Genomic DNA, 20,052 nt, shown 5'->3' with positions numbered 1-20,052 from the left:
GCGGACCCAGCTGGTAGAGCTCCTGCAGCTCCTTCTTTTGCCCTGCGGCCAAGAGCCAGCCATCAGCCCTGCGCCCAGGGCCCCCAGTGCCCGCGGCTGAAGCGGGCCGGGCCGCCGCGGGCACCTTGCTCTCACCTGCTTCCTGCTGCGCGCCGGGCAGCGGCCACCGCCTTGCAGCCATCGGGCTGGCGAGCGGCACAGCGGGGCCAGGGCAGCGCGCACAGGCGGCTGCAGGAGCCCCGCTGCAGCGGGGCACGGCGGCACCCTCGCTGTCCCCGGCCTCCTGCGCTGGACCCTGCTCTGCTGCACGGCCGGGGCTGCAGCCCGAGCTGGGCCACAGGGGTGTCCCAGGAGCAGCTGCAAACCACACAGGGGTTTTTTCAAGCCGTGCCATCAGAGACACTGAGACCAGCCAGGGACTAGGCTGCTCTCAGAGGCCCTGGCCTGGCCTGGCCTGGCAATGCCCCTCACGAGCCCCAGGGGAGCCGCAGACGGCTCCTCAGAAGATCTCACCTTCTACTAGAGACTTGCTGCTGGTCGGTGGCTGTCTGGGAGCAGCTTCCAGGACGTGGAGGTCTCCCGGTGTCTCCAGGATCATCTCCTCCACCAGGCACGGGCTGTTGCCCGCTGGCACAGCCGGCACAGCGTCCCTGGAGCTGTGGGCCGGTAAGTGCCAGCTGCAGGACACTGGCTGCTCTGCCACCTGCTCCTGAGATGGCTCCCCTGCCTCAGGCTGGGCTTCCACTTGGACTCGCGGGCTTTCCCTGGCCACGTCATGGCTCAGGGTTGCGCCCGTCGTGTCCGTGGGTCCAAGGGAGCCGGGAGACCTGTGCCCGGGCTCTGCAGCTTCTGCAGGCTGACAGGTCTCACTGAGCCTCTCTGAGGGATGGCGGCTGTCAGAGATAGCCGAGGCTCCTGGCAGGATGGACGTTCTCTGACAGCCGGAGCTTCTTGCACGGATGGCGGGTGTCTCCTGGTGTGCCATCCTTGCAAGGCTTGAGGCTGTCCCAGGGACGGAGACGCTTCCTGGGAGCTGCCTCTGAATGGGATGGGGGCTCCTGGAGGAGCTGGGCGAGCCACAGCAGGGCAGGTGGCCTCGCTGCACCAGCTCCTGCAGTTCTTTCCACAGGGCCTGCCACATCCCAGAGTAGAGCGGCACAGATGTTCCGCTGGGAGCCCAGAGCAAGCTCATCAGTTGCTGCAGCTCTCGGGCCACTGCCACGCAGGGGCCGCAGCTGCAGGAGCTGCCCAGGGGGCTGGCGGGGGCACCTGGCCGCTTGCGAGGGGTGGCCCGAGGCCTGCGGAGCCTGGGAGCCGCAGGGGCTCCCCGGTTCCTCCGTGTGCCTCTGGGCCGCAGCCCGGGGCGCTTGCGCCTCCTGGCTGTCCTTGCCTGCCGCCTCCGTGGCTGCCAGCGGCCCATGGCCCAGCAGAGAGCCACGGCGGCCAGCAGCAGCACAAGCGCAGTCACGAGCACGGCACCGACACACATGGCTCCGGCACGGCCCATGGCGACTGCACTGGCAGCCGCGGGGGCTGGCCCGGCCTAAGTAGGCATGCTGATGTCACAGTGCTGCGGCATGACAGGCGTGTGACATCACAGCCCTGCCCCGCCCCAGCGCTGCCCAGTGCCACAGGAGGGAAAAATGGGCTCCCCGTGGGCACTCGAGAGCCCTCTGGAGCAGAGTGGATGGAAGATTCTTGTCTAAGCAGCACACAGGCATGAGGAGGGCAGCGGTGATGCTGTCGCCTCCTTGCTGGCAGAGCACGGGACATGGCTTGTCCAAAGGGACACTGAAAAGTCCCTGAACAGGGCAAGCCCTGCTCAGCAGCATCTAAACCATCTGGCTGCTATCCTGTAGAGTCCCAGCCTGAATCCAAACCCAGCTGGGTGCCACTCTCTGGCAAGAAAACGGATCCTATCCCATTGCAAACCAGTCCATCAGTCAGTTCTACACCCAGCACACCCTGTCCCTGCTCATCTCGCACCTGATGGAGAGAGAATCCAGACGGATCCTCGGATGGACACAATCAAAACTCCCCTTAAACCCCTCAAATAAAACCTGCATTGCCTTCCCATCACCCACGAGCCAGGTGACCTCATGGCAGAGGGATAATCAATCAGGTCAACAGGAATTTCCCTCTGGTATCTCATGCTGCCCATGGCTGACACTGGTGTGTCCTTCCATCGCTTCCCGGCAGTGCCAACCATGACCATCCCACCATTTTTCCTGCAGTCAGGATTAGATTGGAAGGATGGTGTTTCCTGGACAGTTCCAAGCCCTTGCTGCCAAGTCAGATACAGCTGGAGAACACTGAGCCAGCACGGACCTGCTTGGGCTTTCAGCCCTTTGGGTAGATGATTTGGGGGGATCCCGCTGGGACATACTGGCATGAATCCCATCCAACAGCACATCTCACGGGTATTGTTCTGGTCCAAGCAATCCCAAATGGAAGGTCGCTGTCCCTCACGGCACTGTGGCTCCACTGTTGGACACCCTTCAGCAGCCAGAGAAGCCAGTGGTCCTTGGCAGAGCCAGGGTGTGTGGGACAAGGACACTGGGATCAGCCAAAACCAGAGAGGATGCTCCGAGAGCTGAAGTGCCACAGGATTCTGCCAGCCAGAGTGGCTCAGCCTGTGCTGAGAGGATGCCTGGCATGGCTTTGGGCATGGGGCTCCTGCTGGCCCCGGTGGGCCGCACAGCCACGGAGGGCTGAGCTGAGTGTCCCACAGCCACGGAGAGCCTGGGAGGCCTTTATCTCCATGGGCACTCTGGCTGCTGTGCCTGTGAGCTCCATGAGGCCCATGGCAATGGCCTTTACACTGTTGGCTAACAAAGCCATCATTAACCATCGTTATTGATTGGCTGCACACCCCACACACACCTCCCTCCTCACCAGAAGCACTCACTGTGCCTGTCAGGTTCTGTAAATGCAAAGAAAGATGGGCATTCCAAGCACCGTTTCTCTCATCCTGGAGAAGAGGAGGCTCAGAGGGGACCTTCTCTCTCCTCGCAATTCCCTGAAAGCACTAGTGCCACCTCCTTGCTGGCCCGCTTCCCTCAGGAGTTCAAGGCCATTTGGGAGCACTTCCAGCCCCAGCCACGCCCCAATGTCCCCTCATCAAGCTGAGGTTGAGCCGTCATTTTAGGGCAAACTGTGGGTTTTTTGGTTTTTTTAACGGGGGATCCAATGAGCCCAACACCATGGGAGTGACTCCAGCATCTCAACATTTCCCCTGGGCTCCATGCCTGGGACTTGCGACGCTGCAGTCCCAGCTGGTCAAAGGCCCAGCCCTGCTTCCCATCTCAGGGCAAGAAAGAGGAAGCCTTTTGTCAGGGCTCATCCTGAAAGGACATCTTGCCACTTCTAATTGTTCTCCAGCTGTGGAGAGGCGCACGGTCTCTGCTCCTGCCAGCCGGAGGCCCTTGGAAGGCACACGCAGGCCCATGTGTCACCTCGGGTGAGCCCAAGTTGCTTTGTCAGTTTGACAGGGCAGCTCTTGTTTCACTGTTGCCTTTCTTGCCTTGCTAAAGCCCCTCCTACCACCCGTACTCCAGCCTGAGCTGGAACAACCACCTCCATGGAGGAGAGGCATCAAAACCTTGACAAGGGCTGCAGGGAACACTCTGATTGCCCCTTCTCCCAAGAGGTTTCTTTAGCTGAAGTTGCTACCAAGGAGCAGACGTGACAGCCCGCAGTGGGTTGGTGGCAGGTTTATTGTTGCGGCCCTCAGTCCTGCGTGGGACTCGGTCCCTGGGTGCTGCAGGGGCTCCAGCCGGGCATCAAAGGTCCCCGCCGCAGAGCCAAGGGTGGCGCAAGATCTCCTGCAGCGCCGGCCGGTCCGCGGGGTGCTTGGCCAAACACCAGCGGATCAGATGGCGGCACTCTGGGGAGAGAAGGCACAAAGCGCCGGTCACGGGCAGAAGGCTCCTGCCCGGCTGCTGCCGGCGCCCGCAGAACCCGGGCCACGCTGCCAGTGCTCAGAGCGGCCCTTTGCGGCACGGCGGCACGGCGGCACACGGCCACCTCCTTCAGCCAAGGTGCCACAGCCGGCCCCTGAGGGGCCAGCTCCTGCGGCCGGCCCTTGAGGGCACATGGAGCTGCCGCCGAGCCGCGCCAGGGCCGGGCCGGGCTGCGCGCTGCCATCTGCCAAAGCCCGGCTGCTGGAGGCTGACACCCACCTGGAGAGACCTGCTGCCCGAAGAAGAGCTGGCCCTGCACGATGTCATGGTCGTCCAGGAAGGGCAGGTAGCCGCAGACCATTTCGAAGAGCAGCACACCCAGGGACCAGATGGTGGCCGCATGGCCGTGGTAGCAGCCCAGGCAGATCCACTCGGGCGGGCTGTACGTGTGTGTTCCTAGGGGTGACAGGTGGGGCTGGCCGGGCGCAGGCTGCTGCCTTCCAGAGCCTGGCGCCAGCCTCCTGCCAGAGGCAGGGGCTGCCCCGGCGGACACAACTTCCCCCAAGGGCACCCTGCAGCCCCAGACAATTGGCCGGAGCCAGGAAACCGCTGGGCAAGGCACAGAAGGCCGGAAGAGCAGCCGGAGCCCTCGCAGGCCTGCCAAGCCGAGGGGCCGGGGCCTGGCTTCTGCAGCCCCCCTGTGTCGGCAGAGCCGGCAGCCGGCTCCTGGGGCACAGCATCTGCCCCGTGGCACGGGGCGGCCGGCAGCCGGCTGAATGCTGCGCCCCACGGCCCAGGAGGGAATGGCACAGTGCAGGGCCTGGCAGCGGGAGCAGGGCCCGGGCCGTGGCTCACCGGCAAATTGCGTGTAGGCCTGCTCCTGGAGGAAGGTGCCGCAACCGAAGTCGATGAGCTTCAGGTCGCCACTCTCCGGGTCCACGAGGAGGTTCTCCGGCTTGATGTCCCGGTGCAGGACGCCGCAGGCGGTGCAGTGCCACACGGCCTCCAGCACCTGCCAGAAAAGCCAGCGCGCCGCCTCCTCGCTCAGGAACTCCTGCTGCGCCAGCAACTGCAGGAGATCCTGAGACCGCTCCGGGCGCTCCAGCACCAGCACGAAGCTGTCAGGCAGCTCGAACCAGTCCAGGAGCTGGATGATGCTGTGGCAGCCAGAGCCCACCTTCTCCATCAGCACAATCTCCATGGGAACACGGGTGCCTTCGGGCTGCGGGAACGAGACAATGCCTCCAGCGGTCCTGGTGCTGCCCTGTGCCTCCCCTTGCCCCTGCCCGGCGTGCCCCAGTGGCCCCTTGGGCAGCCTCCCTGCTGCTGGGGATCCCTCCCGCCCAGGGCACACTTGGCAGCTGCCCCCCTGCCTGGACCCAGCCCCGGTGTCGGGCATCCCCGGGCCCGCCACGCTCCGCCTCGCAGCCTGAGCCCTGGCCCGTTCAGCCCACGGCATCCCCCTGCCCCCGGGGCCCCGGGCCTATCCCTGCCCGTCCCGGCCCGCTCCGGCCCGCTGGCCCCGCTCACTCACCCACTCAACCCACTGCAGGACGCTCTCCCGGGCCACGCGCTTGATGGCCACCTGCAAGCCATGGACACAGGGGGGCTGAGCTCAAGCCCTGCCCGGCCCCGGCCCTGACCCTGCGGCCACGCCCGGCCGTGCCGGCCACTTACCGGGCTGCCGTCCGAGAGGCGGGTCCCCGAGAAAACGGTGCCGAAGCCACCGCTGCCCAGCTGCGGGCCCAGCTGGTAGAGCTCCTGCAGCTCCTTCTTTTGCCCTGCGGCCAAGAGCCAGCCATCAGCCCTGCGCCCAGGGCCCCCAGTGCCCGCGGCTGAAGCGGGCCGGGCCGCCGCGGGCACCTTGCTCTCACCTGCTTCCTGCTGCGCGCCGGGCAGCGGCCACCGCCTTGCAGCCATCGGGCTGGCGAGCGGCACAGCGGGGCCAGGGCAGCGCGCACAGGCGGCTGCAGGAGCCCCGCTGCAGCGGGGCACGGCGGCACCCTCGCTGTCCCCAGCCTCCTGCGCTGGACCCTGCTCCGCTGCACGGCCGGGGCTGCAGCCCGAGCTGGGCCACGGGGGCGTCCCAGGAGCAGCTGCAAACCACACCGGGGTTTTTTCAAGCCGTGCCATCAGAGACACTGAGACCAGCCAGGGACTAGGCTGCTCTCAGAGGCCCTGGCCTGGCCTGGCCTGGCAATGCCCCTCACGAGCCCCAGGGGAGCCGCAGACGGCTCCTCAGAAGATCTCACCATCTACTAGAGACTTGCTGCTGGTCGGTGGCTGTCTGGGAGCAGCTTCCAGGACGTGGAGGTCTCCCGGTGTCTCCAGGATCATCTCCTCCACCAGGCACGGGCTGTTGCCCGCTGGCACAGCCGGCACAGCGTCCCGGGAGCTGTGTGCCGGTAAGTGCCAGCTGCAGGACACTGGCTGCTCCGCCACCTGCTCCTGAGATGGCTCCCCTGCCTCGGGCTGGGCTCCCACTTGGACTCGCGGGCTTTCCCTGGCCACGTCATGGCTCAGGGTTGCGCCCGTCGTGTCCGTGGGTCCAAGGGAGCCGGGAGACCTGTCCACGGGCTCTGCAGCTTCTGCAGGCTGACAGGTCTCACTGAGCCTCTCTGAGGGATGGCGGCTGTCAGAGATAGCCGAGGCTCCTGGCAGGATGGACGTTCTCTGACAGCCGGAGCTTCTTGCACGGATGGCGGGTGTCTCCTGGTGTGCCATCCTTGCAAGGCTTGAGGCTGTCCCAGGGACGGAGACGCTTCCTGGGAGCTGCCTCTGAATGGGATGGGGGCTCCTGGAGGAGCTGGGCGAGCCACAGCAGGGCAGGTGGCCTCGCTGCACCAGCTCCTGCAGTTCTTTCCACAGGGCCTGCCACATCCCAGAGTAGAGCGGCACAGATGTCCCGCTGGGAGCCCAGAGCAAGCTCATCAGTTGCTGCAGCTCTCGGGCCACTGCCACGCAGGGGCCGCAGCTGCAGGAGCTGCCCAGGGGGCTGGCGGGGGCACCTGGCCGCTTGCGAGGGGTGGCCCGAGGCCTGCGGAGCCTGGGAGCCGCAGGGGCTCCCCGGTTCCTCCGTGTGCCTCTGGGCCGCAGCCCGGGGCGCTTGCGCCTCCTGGCTGTCCTTGCCTGCCGCCTCCGTGGCTGCCAGCGGCCCATGGCCCAGCAGAGAGCCACGGCGGCCAGCAGCAGCACAAGCGCAGTCACGAGCACGGCACCGACACACATGGCTCCGGCACGGCCCATGGCGACTGCACTGGCAGCCGCGGGGGCTGGCCCGGCCTAAGTAGGCATGCTGATGTCACAGTGCTGCGGCATGACAGGCGTGTGACATCACAGCCCTGCCCCGCCCCAGCGCTGCCCAGTGCCACAGGAGGGAAAAATGGGCTCCCCGTGGGCACTCGAGAGCCCTCTGGAGCAGAGTGGATGGAAGATTCTTGTCTAAGCAGCACACAGGCATGAGGAGGGCAGCGGTGATGCTGTCGCCTCCTTGCTGGCAGAGCACGGGACATGGCTTGTCCAAAGGGACACTGAAAAGTCCCTGAACAGGGCAAGCCCTGCTCAGCAGCATCTAAACCATCTGGCTGCTATCCTGTAGAGTCCCAGCCTGAATCCAAACCCAGCTGGGTGCCACTCTCTGGCAAGAAAACGGATCCTATCCCATTGCAAACCAGTCCATCAGTCAGTTCTACACCCAGCACACCCTGTCCCTGCTCATCTCGCACCTGATGGAGAGAGAATCCAGACGGATCCTCGGATGGACACAATCAAAACTCCCCTTAAACCCCTCAAATAAAACCTGCATTGCCTTCCCATCACCCACGAGCCAGGTGACCTCATGGCAGAGGGATAATCAATCAGGTCAACAGGAATTTCCCTCTGGTATCTCATGCTGCCCATGGCTGACACTGGTGTGTCCTTCCATCGCTTCCCGGCAGTGCCAACCATGACCATCCCACCATTTTTCCTGCAGTCAGGATTAGATTGGAAGGATGGTGTTTCCTGGACAGTTCCAAGCCCTTGCTGCCAAGTCAGATACAGCTGGAGAACACTGAGCCAGCACGGACCTGCTTGGGCTTTCAGCCCTTTGGGTAGATGATTTGGGGGGATCCCGCTGGGACATACTGGCATGAATCCCATCCAACAGCACATCTCACGGGTATTGTTCTGGTCCAAGCAATCCCAAATGGAAGGTCGCTGTCCCTCACGGCACTGTGGCTCCACTGTTGGACACCCTTCAGCAGCCAGAGAAGCCAGTGGTCCTTGGCAGAGCCAGGGTGTGTGGGACAAGGACACTGGGATCAGCCAAAACCAGAGAGGATGCTCCGAGAGCTGAAGTGCCACAGGATTCTGCCAGCCAGAGTGGCTCAGCCTGTGCTGAGAGGATGCCTGGCATGGCTTTGGGCATGGGGCTCCTGCTGGCCCCGGTGGGCCGCACAGCCACGGAGGACTGAGCTGAGTGTCCCACAGCCACGGAGAGCCTGGGAGGCCTTTATCTCCATGGGCACTCTGGCTGCTGTGCCTGTGAGCTCCATGAGGCCCATGGCAATGGCCTTTACACTGTTGGCTAACAAAGCCATCATTAACCATCGTTATTGATTGGCTGCACACCCCACACACACCTCCCTCCTCACCAGAAGCACTCACTGTGCCTGTCAGGTTCTGTAAATGCAAAGAAAGATGGGCATTCCAAGCACCGTTTCTCTCATCCTGGAGAAGAGGAGGCTCAGAGGGGACCTTCTCTCTCCTCGCAATTCCCTGAAAGCACTAGTGCCACCTCCTTGCTGGCCCGCTTCCCTCAGGAGTTCAAGGCCATTTGGGAGCATTTCCAGCCCCAGCCAAGCCCCAATGTCCCCTCATCAAGCTGAGGTTGAGCCGTCATTTTAGGGCAAACTGTGGGTTTTTTGGTTTTTTTAACGGGGGATCCAATGAGCCCAACACCATGGGAGTGACTCCAGCATCTCAACATTTCCCCTGGGCTCCATGCCTGGGACTTGCGACGCTGCAGTCCCAGCTGGTCAAAGGCTCAGCCCTGCTTCCCATCTCAGGGCAAGAAAGAGGAAGCCTTTTGTCAGGGCTCATCCTGAAAGGACATCTTGCCACTTCTAATTGTTCTCCAGCTGTGGAGAGGCGCACGGTCTCTGCTCCTGCCAGCCGGAGGCCCTTGGAAGGCACACGCAGGCCCATGTGTCACCTCGGGTGAGCCCAAGTTGCTTTGTCAGTTTGACAGGGCAGCTCTTGTTTCACTGTTGCCTTTCTTGCCTTGCTAAAGCCCCTCCTACCACCCGTACTCCAGCCTGAGCTGGAACAACCACCTCCATGGAGGAGAGGCATCAAAACCTTGACAAGGGCTGCAGGGAACACTCTGATTGCCCCTTCTCCCAAGAGGTTTCTTTAGCTGAAGTTGCTACCAAGGAGCAGACGTGACAGCCCGCAGTGGGTTGGTGGCAGGTTTATTGTTGTGGCCCTCAGTCCTGCGTGGGACTCGGTCCCTGGGTGCTGCAGGGGCTCCAGCCGGGCATCAAAGGTCCCCGCCGCAGAGCCAAGGGTGGCGCAAGATCTCCTGCAGCGCCGGCCGGTCCGCGGGGTGCTTGGCCAAACACCAGCGGATCAGATGGCGGCACTCTGGGGAGAGAAGGCACAAAGCGCCGGTCACGGGCAGAAGGCTCCTGCCCGGCTGCTGCCGGCGCCCGCAGAACCCGGGCCACGCTGCCAGTGCTCAGAGCGGCCCTTTGCGGCACGGCGGCACGGCGGCACACGGCCACCTCCTTCAGCCAAGGTGCCACAGCCGGCCCCTGAGGGGCCGGCTCCTGCGGCCGGCCCTTGAGGGCACATGGAGCTGCCGCCGAGCCGCGCCAGGGCCGGGCCGGGCTGCGCGCTGCCATCTGCCAAAGCCCGGCTGCTGGAGGCTGACACCCACCTGGAGAGACCTGCTGCCCGAAGAAGAGCTGGCCCTGCACGATGTCGTGGTCGTCCAGGAAGGGCAGGTAGCCGCAGACCATTTCGAAGAGCAGCACACCCAGGGACCAGATGGTGGCCGCATGGCCGTGGTAGCAGCCCAGGCAGATCCACTCGGGCGGGCTGTACGTGTGTGTTCCTAGGGGAGACAGGCGGGGCTGGCCGGGCGCAGGCTGCTGCCTTCCAGAGCCTGGCGCCAGCCTCCTGCCAGAGGCAGGGGCTGCCCCGGCGGACACAACTTCCCCCAAGGGCACCCTGCAGCCCCAGACAATTGGCCGGAGCCAGGAAACCGCTGGGCAAGGCACAGAAGGCCGGAAGAGCAGCCGGAGCCCTCGCAGGCCTGCCAAGCCGAGGGGCCGGGGCCTGGCTTCTGCAGCCCCCCTGTGTCGGCAGAGCCGGCAGCCGGCTCCTGGGGCACAGCATCTGCCCCGTGGCACGGGGCGGCCGGCAGCCGGCTGAATGCCGCGCCCCACGGCCCAGGAGGGAATGGCACAATGCAGGGCCTGGCAGCGGGAGCAGGGCCCGGGCCGTGGCTCACCGGCAAATTGCGTGTAGGCCTGCTCCTGGAGGAAGGTGCCGCAACCGAAGTCGATGAGCTTCAGGTCGCCACTCTCCGGGTCCACGAGGAGGTTCTCCGGCTTGATGTCCCGGTGCAGGACGCCGCAGGCGGTGCAGTGCCACACGGCCTCCAGCACCTGCCAGAAAAGCCAGCGCGCCGCCTCCTCGCTCAGGAACTCCTGCTGCGCCAGCAACTGCAGGAGATCCTGAGACCGCTCCGGGCGCTCCAGCACCAGCACGAAGCTGTCAGGCAGCTCGAACCAGTCCAGGAGCTGGATGATGCTGTGGCAGCCAGAGCCCACCTTCTCCATCAGCACAATCTCCATGGGAACACGGGTGCCTTCGGGCTGCAGGAACGAGACAATGCCTCCAGCGGTCCTGGTGCTGCCCTGTGCCTCCCCTTGCCCCTGCCCGGCGTGCCCCAGTGGCCCCTTGGGCAGCCTCCCTGCTGCTGGGGATCCCTCCCGCCCAGGGCACGCTTGGCAGCTGCCCCCCTGCCTGGACCCAGCCCCGGTGTCGGGCATCCCCGGGCCCGCCACGCTCCGCCTCGCAGCCTGAGCCCTGGCCCGTTCAGCCCACGGCATCCCCCTGCCCCCGGGGCCCCGGGCCTATCCCTGCCCGTCCCGGCCCGCTCCGGCCCGCTGGCCCCGCTCACTCACCCACTCAACCCACTGCAGGACGCTCTCCCGGGCCACGCGCTTGATGGCCACCTGCAAGCCATGGACACAGGGGGGCTGAGCTCAAGCCCTGCCCGGCCCCGGCCCTGACCCTGCGGCCACGCCCGGCCGTGCCGGCCACTTACCGGGCTGCCGTCCGAGAGGCGGGTCCCCGAGAAAACGGTGCCGAAGCCACCGCTGCCCAGCTGCGGACCCAGCTGGTAGAGCTCCTGCAGCTCCTTCTTTTGCCCTGCGGCCAAGAGCCAGCCATCAGCCCTGCGCCCAGGGCCCCCAGTGCCCGCGGCTGAAGCGGGCCGGGCCGCCGCGGGCACCTTGCTCTCACCTGCTTCCTGCTGCGCGCCGGGCAGCGGCCACCGCCTTGCAGCCATCGGGCTGGCGAGCGGCACAGCGGGGCCAGGGCAGCGCGCACAGGCGGCTGCAGGAGCCCCGCTGCAGCGGGGCACGGCGGCACCCTCGCTGTCCCCGGCCTCCTGCGCTGGACCCTGCTCTGCTGCACGGCCGGGGCTGCAGCCCGAGCTGGGCCACAGGGGCGTCCCAGGAGCAGCTGCAAACCACACAGGGGTTTTTCAAGCCGTGCCATCAGAGACACTGAGACCAGCCAGGGACTAGGCTGCTCTCAGAGGCCCTGGCCTGGCCTGGCCTGGCAATGCCCCTCACGAGCCCCAGGGGAGCCGCAGACGGCTCCTCAGAAGATCTCACCTTCTACTAGAGACTTGCTGCTGGTCGGTGGCTGTCTGGGAGCAGCTTCCAGGACGTGGAGGTCTCCCGGTGTCTCCAGGATCATCTCCTCCACCAGGCACGGGCTGTTGCCCGCTGGCACAGCCGGCACAGCGTCCCTGGAGCTGTGGGCCGGTAAGTGCCAGCTGCAGGACACTGGCTGCTCTGCCACCTGCTCCTGAGATGGCTCCCCTGCCTCAGGCTGGGCTTCCACTTGGACTCGCGGGCTTTCCCTGGCCACGTCATGGCTCAGGTTTGCGCCCGTCGTGTCCGTGGGTCCAAGGGAGCCGGGAGACCTGTGCCCGGGCTCTGCAGCTTCTGCAGGCTGACAGGTCTCACTGAGCCTCTCTGAGGGATGGCGGCTGTCAGAGATAGCCGAGGCTCCTGGCAGGATGGACGTTCTCTGACAGCCGGAGCTTCTTGCACGGATGGCGGGTGTCTCCTGGTGTGCCATCCTTGCAAGGCTTGAGGCTGTCCCAGGGACGGAGACGCTTCCTGGGAGCTGCCTCTGAATGGGATGGGGGCTCCTGGAGGAGCTGGGCGAGCCACAGCAGGGCAGGTGGCCTCGCTGCACCAGCTCCTGCAGTTCTTTCCACAGGGCCTGCCACATCCCAGAGTAGAGCGGCACAGATGTTCCGCTGGGAGCCCAGAGCAAGCTCATCAGTTGCTGCAGCTCTCGGGCCACTGCCACGCAGGGGCCGCAGCTGCAGGAGCTGCCCAGGGGGCTGGCGGGGGCACCTGGCCGCTTGCGAGGGGTGGCCCGAGGCCTGCGGAGCCTGGGAGCCGCAGGGGCTCCCCGGTTCCTCCGTGTGCCTCTGGGCCGCAGCCCGGGGCGCTTGCGCCTCCTGGCTGTCCTTGCCTGCCGCCTCCGTGGCTGCCAGCGGCCCATGGCCCAGCAGAGAGCCACGGCGGCCAGCAGCAGCACAAGCGCAGTCACGAGCACGGCACCGACACACATGGCTCCGGCACGGCCCATGGCGACTGCACTGGCAGCCGCGGGGGCTGGCCCGGCCTAAGTAGGCATGCTGATGTCACAGTGCTGCGGCATGACAGGCGTGTGACATCACAGCCCTGCCCCGCCCCAGCGCTGCCCAGTGCCACAGGAGGGAAAAATGGGCTCCCCGTGGGCACTCGAGAGCCCTCTGGAGCAGAGTGGATGGAAGATTCTTGTCTAAGCAGCACACAGGCATGAGGAGGGCAGCGGTGATGCTGTCGCCTCCTTGCTGGCAGAGCACGGGACATGGCTTGTCCAAAGGGACACTGAAAAGTCCCTGAACAGGGCAAGCCCTGCTCAGCAGCATCTAAACCATCTGGCTGCTATCCTGTAGAGTCCCAGCCTGAATCCAAACCCAGCTGGGTGCCACTCTCTGGCAAGAAAACGGATCCTATCCCATTGCAAACCAGTCCATCAGTCAGTTCTACACCCAGCACACCCTGTCCCTGCTCATCTCGCACCTGATGGAGAGAGAATCCAGACGGATCCTCGGATGGACACAATCAAAACTCCCCTTAAACCCCTCAAATAAAACCTGCATTGCCTTCCCATCACCCACGAGCCAGGTGACCTCATGGCAGAGGGATAATCAATCAGGTCAACAGGAATTTCCCTCTGGTATCTCATGCTGCCCATGGCTGACACTGGTGTGTCCTTCCATCGCTTCCCGGCAGTGCCAACCATGACCATCCCACCATTTTTCCTGCAGTCAGGATTAGATTGGAAGGATGGTGTTTCCTGGACAGTTCCAAGCCCTTGCTGCCAAGTCAGATACAGCTGGAGAACACTGAGCCAGCGCGGACCTGCTTGGGCTTTCAGCCCTTTGGGTAGATGATTTGGGGGGATCCCGCTGGGACATACTGGCATGAATCCCATCCAACAGCACATCTCACGGGTATTGTTCTGGTCCAAGCAATCCCAAATGGAAGGTCGCTGTCCCTCACGGCACTGTGGCTCCACTGTTGGACACCCTTCAGCAGCCAGAGAAGCCAGTGGTCCTTGGCAGAGCCAGGGTGTGTGGGACAAGGACACTGGGATCAGCCAAAACCAGAGAGGATGCTCCGAGAGCTGAAGTGCCACAGGATTCTGCCAGCCAGAGTGGCTCAGCCTGTGCTGAGAGGATGCCTGGCATGGCTTTGGGCATGGGGCTCCTGCTGGCCCCGGTGGGCCGCACAGCCACGGAGGGCTGAGCTGAGTGTCCCACAGCCACGGAGAGCCTGGGAGGCCTTTATCTCCATGGGCACTCTGGCTGCTGTGCCTGTGAGCTCCATGAGGCCCATGGCAATGGCCTTTACACTGTTGGCTAACAAAGCCATCATTAACCATCGTTATTGATTGGCTGCACACCCCACACACACCTCCCTCCTCACCAGAAGCACTCACTGTGCCTGTCAGGTTCTGTAAATGCAAAGAAAGATGGGCATTCCAAGCACCGTTTCTCTCATCCTGGAGAAGAGGAGGCTCAGAGGGGACCTTCTCTCTCCTCGCAATTCCCTGAAAGCACTAGTGCCACCTCCTTGCTGGCCCGCTTCCCTCAGGAGTTCAAGGCCATTTGGGAGCATTTCCAGCCCCAGCCAAGCCCCAATGTCCCCTCATCAAGCTGAGGTTGAGCCGTCATTTTAGGGCAAACTGTGGGTTTTTTGGTTTTTTTAACGGGGGATCCAATGAGCCCAACACCATGGGAGTGACTCCAGCATCTCAACATTTCCCCTGGGCTCCATGCCTGGGACTTGCGACGCTGCAGTCCCAGCTGGTCAAAGGCTCAGCCCTGCTTCCCATCTCAGGGCAAGAAAGAGGAAGCCTTTTGTCAGGGCTCATCCTGAAAGGACATCTTGCCACTTCTAATTGTTCTCCAGCTGTGGAGAGGCGCACGGTCTCTGCTCCTGCCAGCCGGAGGCCCTTGGAAGGCACACGCAGGCCCATGTGTCACCTCGGGTGAGCCCAAGTTGCTTTGTCAGTTTGACAGGGCAGCTCTTGTTTCACTGTTGCCTTTCTTGCCTTGCTAAAGCCCCTCCTACCACCCGTACTCCAGCCTGAGCTGGAACAACCACCTCCATGGAGGAGAGGCATCAAAACCTTGACAAGGGCTGCAGGGAACACTCTGATTGCCCCTTCTCCCAAGAGGTTTCTTTAGCTGAAGTTGCTACCAAGGAGCAGACGTGACAGCCCGCAGTGGGTTGGTGGCAGGTTTATTGTTGTGGCCCTCAGTCCTGCGTGGGACTCGGTCCCTGGGTGCTGCAGGGGCTCCAGCCGGGCATCAAAGGTCCCCGCCGCAGAGCCAAGGGTGGCGCAAGATCTCCTGCAGCGCCGGCCGGTCCGCGGGGTGCTTGGCCAAACACCAGCGGATCAGATGGCGGCACTCTGGGGAGAGAAGGCACAAAGCGCCGGTCATGGGCAGAAGGCTCCTGCCCGGCTGCTGCCGGCGCCCGCAGAACCCGGGCCACGCTGCCAGTGCTCAGAGCGGCCCTTTGCGGCACGGCGGCACGGCGGCACACGGCCACCTCCTTCAGCCAAGGTGCCACAGCCGGCCCCTGAGGGGCCAGCTCCTGCGGCCGGCCCTTGAGGGCACATGGAGCTGCCGCCGAGCCGCGCCAGGGCCGGGCCGGGCTGCGCGCTGCCATCTGCCAAAGCCCGGCTGCTGGAGGCTGACACCCACCTGGAGAGACCTGCTGCCCGAAGAAGAGCTGGCCCTGCACGATGTCGTGGTCGTCCAGGAAGGGCAGGTAGCCGCAGACCATTTCGAAGAGCAGCACACCCAGGGACCAGATGGTGGCCGCATGGCCGTGGTAGCAGCCCAGGCAGATCCACTCGGGCGGGCTGTACGTGTGTGTTCCTAGGGGAGACAGGCGGGGCTGGCCGGGCGCAGGCTGCTGCCTTCCAGAGCCTGGCGCCAGCCTCCTGCCAGAGGCAGGGGCTGCCCCGGCGGACACAACTTCCCCCAAGGGCACCCTGCAGCCCCAGACAATTGGCCGGAGCCAGGAAACCGCTGGGCAAGGCACAGAAGGCCGGAAGAGCAGCCGGAGCCCTCGCAGGCCTGCCAAGCCGAGGGGCCGGGGCCTGGCTTCTGCAGCCCCCCTGTGTCGGCAGAGCCGGCAGCCGGCTCCTGGGGCACAGCATCTGCCCCGTGGCACGGGGCGGCCGGCAGCCGGATGAATGCCGCGCCCCACGGCCCAGGAGGGAATGGCACAATGCAGGGCCTGGCAGCGGGAGCAGGGCCCGGGCCGTGGCTCACCGGCAAATTGCGTGTAGGCCTGCTCCTGGAGGAAGGTGCCGCAACCGAAGTCGATGAGCTTCAGGTCGCCACTCTCCGGGTCCACGAGGAGGTTCTCCGGCTTGATGTCCCGGTGCAGGACGCCGCAGGCGGTGCAGTGCCACACGGCCTCCAGCACCTGCCAGAAAAGCCAGCGCGCCGCCTCCTCGCTCAGGAACTCCTGCTGCGCCAGCAACTGCAGGAGATCCTGAGACCGCTCCGGGCGCTCCAGCACCAGCACGAAGCTGTCAGGCAGCTCGAACCAGTCCAGGAGCTGGATGATGCTGTGGCAGCCAGAGCCCACCTTCTCCATCAGCACAATCTCCATGGGAACACGGGTGCCTTCGGGCTGCAGGAACGAGACAATGCCTCCAGCGGTCCTGGTGCTGCCCTGTGCCTCCCCTTGCCCCTGCCCGGCGTGCCCCAGTGGCCCCTTGGGCAGCCTCCCTGCTGCTGGGGATCCCTCCCGCCCAGGGCACGCTTGGCAGCTGCCCCCCTGCCTGGACCCAGCCCCGGTGTCGGGCATCCCCGGGCCCGCCACGCTCCGCCTCGCAGCCTGAGCCCTGGCCCGTTCAGCCCACGGCATCCCCCTGCCCCCGGGGCCCCGGGCCTATCCCTGCCCGTCCCGGCCCGCTCCGGCCCGCTGGCCCCGCTCACTCACCCACTCAACCCACTGCAGGACGCTCTCCCGGGCCACGCGCTTGATGGCCACCTGCAAGCCATGGACACAGGGGGGCTGAGCTCAAGCCCTGCCCGGCCCCGGCCCTGACCCTGCGGCCACGCCCGGCCGTGCCGGCCACTTACCGGGCTGCCGTCCGAGAGGCGGGTCCCCGAGAAAACGGTGCCGAAGCCACCGCTGCCCAGCTGCGGACCCAGCTGGTAGAGCTCCTGCAGCTCCTTCTTTTGCCCTGCGGCCAAGAGCCAGCCATCAGCCCTGCGCCCAGGGCCCCCAGTGCCCGCGGCTGAAGCGGGCCGGGCCGCCGCGGGCACCTTGCTCTCACCTGCTTCCTGCTGCGCGCCGGGCAGCGGCCACCGCCTTGCAGCCATCGGGCTGGCGAGCGGCACAGCGGGGCCAGGGCAGCGCGCACAGGCGGCTGCAGGAGCCCCGCTGCAGCGGGGCACGGCGGCACCCTCGCTGTCCCCGGCCTCCTGCGCTGGACCCTGCTCTGCTGCACGGCCGGGGCTGCAGCCCGAGCTGGGCCACAGGGGCGTCCCAGGAGCAGCTGCAAACCACACAGGGGTTTTTCAAGCCGTGCCATCAGAGACACTGAGACCAGCCAGGGACTAGGCTGCTCTCAGAGGCCCTGGCCTGGCCTGGCCTGGCAATGCCCCTCACGAGCCCCAGGGGAGCCGCAGACGGCTCCTCAGAAGATCTCACCTTCTACTAGAGACTTGCTGCTGGTCGGTGGCTGTCTGGGAGCAGCTTCCAGGACGTGGAGGTCTCCCGGTGTCTCCAGGATCATCTCCTCCACCAGGCACGGGCTGTTGCCCGCTGGCACAGCCGGCACAGCGTCCCTGGAGCTGTGGGCCGGTAAGTGCCAGCTGCAGGACACTGGCTGCTCTGCCACCTGCTCCTGAGATGGCTCCCCTGCCTCAGGCTGGGCTTCCACTTGGACTCGCGGGCTTTCCCTGGCCACGTCATGGCTCAGGTTTGCGCCCGTCGTGTCCGTGGGTCCAAGGGAGCCGGGAGACCTGTGCCCGGGCTCTGCAGCTTCTGCAGGCTGACAGGTCTCACTGAGCCTCTCTGAGGGATGGCGGCTGTCAGAGATAGCCGAGGCTCCTGGCAGGATGGACGTTCTCTGACAGCCGGAGCTTCTTGCACGGATGGCGGGTGTCTCCTGGTGTGCCATCCTTGCAAGGCTTGAGGCTGTCCCAGGGACGGAGACGCTTCCTGGGAGCTGCCTCTGAATGGGATGGGGGCTCCTGGAGGAGCTGGGCGAGCCACAGCAGGGCAGGTGGCCTCGCTGCACCAGCTCCTGCAGTTCTTTCCACAGGGCCTGCCACATCCCAGAGTAGAGCGGCACAGATGTTCCGCTGGGAGCCCAGAGCAAGCTCATCAGTTGCTGCAGCTCTCGGGCCACTGCCACGCAGGGGCCGCAGCTGCAGGAGCTGCCCAGGGGGCTGGCGGGGGCACCTGGCCGCTTGCGAGGGGTGGCCCGAGGCCTGCGGAGCCTGGGAGCCGCAGGGGCTCCCCGGTTCCTCCGTGTGCCTCTGGGCCGCAGCCCGGGGCGCTTGCGCCTCCTGGCTGTCCTTGCCTGCCGCCTCCGTGGCTGCCAGCGGCCCATGGCCCAGCAGAGAGCCACGGCGGCCAGCAGCAGCACAAGCGCAGTCACGAGCACGGCACCGACACACATGGCTCCGGCACGGCCCATGGCGACTGCACTGGCAGCCGCGGGGGCTGGCCCGGCCTAAGTAGGCATGCTGATGTCACAGTGCTGCGGCATGACAGGCGTGTGACATCACAGCCCTGCCCCGCCCCAGCGCTGCCCAGTGCCACAGGAGGGAAAAATGGGCTCCCCGTGGGCACTCGAGAGCCCTCTGGAGCAGAGTGGATGGAAGATTCTTGTCTAAGCAGCACACAGGCATGAGGAGGGCAGCGGTGATGCTGTCGCCTCCTTGCTGGCAGAGCACGGGACATGGCTTGTCCAAAGGGACACTGAAAAGTCCCTGAACAGGGCAAGCCCTGCTCAGCAGCATCTAAACCATCTGGGTGCTATCCAGTAGAGTCCCAGCCTGAATCCAAACCCAGCTGGGTGCCACTCTCTGGCAAGAAAACGGATCCTATCCCATTGCAAACCAGTCCATCAGTCAGTTCTACACCCAGCACACCCTGTCCCTGCTCATCTCGCACCTGATGGAGAGAGAATCCAGACGGATCCTCGGATGGACACAATCAAAACTCCCCTTAAACCCCTCAAATAAAACCTGCATTGCCTTCCCATCACCCACGAGCCAGGTGACCTCATGGCAGAGGGATAATCAATCAGGTCAACAGGAATTTCCCTCTGGTATCTCATGCTGCCCATGGCTGACACTGGTGTGTCCTTCCATCGCTTCCCGGCAGTGCCAACCATGACCATCCCACCATTTTTCCTGCAGTCAGGATTAGATTGGAAGGATGGTGTTTCCTGGACAGTTCCAAGCCCTTGCTGCCAAGTCAGATACAGCTGGAGAACACTGAGCCAGCGCGGACCTGCTTGGGCTTTCAGCCCTTTGGGTAGATGATTTGGGGGGATCCCGCTGGGACATACTGGCATGAATCCCATCCAACAGCACATCTCACGGGTATTGTTCTGGTCCAAGCAATCCCAAATGGAAGGTCGCTGTCCCTCACGGCACTGTGGCTCCACTGTTGGACACCCTTCAGCAGCCAGAGAAGCCAGTGGTCCTTGGCAGAGCCAGGGTGTGTGGGACAAGGACACTGGGATCAGCCAAAACCAGAGAGGATGCTCCGAGAGCTGAAGTGCCACAGGATTCTGCCAGCCAGAGTGGCTCAGCCTGTGCTGAGAGGATGCCTGGCATGGCTTTGGGCATGGGGCTCCTGCTGGCCCCGGTGGGCCGCACAGCCACGGAGGGCTGAGCTGAGTGTCCCACAGCCACGGAGAGCCTGGGAGGCCTTTATCTCCATGGGCACTCTGGCTGCTGTGCCTGTGAGCTCCATGAGGCCCATGGCAATGGCCTTTACACTGTTGGCTAACAAAGCCATCATTAACCATCGTTATTGATTGGCTGCACACCCCACACACACCTCCCTCCTCACCAGAAGCACTCACTGTGCCTGTCAGGTTCTGTAAATGCAAAGAAAGATGGGCATTCCAAGCACCGTTTCTCTCATCCTGGAGAAGAGGAGGCTCAGAGGGGACCTTCTCTCTCCTCGCAATTCCCTGAAAGCACTAGTGCCACCTCCTTGCTGGCCCGCTTCCCTCAGGAGTTCAAGGCCATTTGGGAGCATTTCCAGCCCCAGCCAAGCCCCAATGTCCCCTCATCAAGCTGAGG

This window comes from Passer domesticus, chromosome 19 (genome assembly GCF_036417665.1).
Source record: "Passer domesticus isolate bPasDom1 chromosome 19, bPasDom1.hap1, whole genome shotgun sequence".
In the NCBI taxonomy this organism is placed as follows: Eukaryota; Metazoa; Chordata; class Aves; order Passeriformes; family Passeridae; genus Passer; species Passer domesticus.
Note: the sequence above shows the minus strand (reverse complement) of the source record.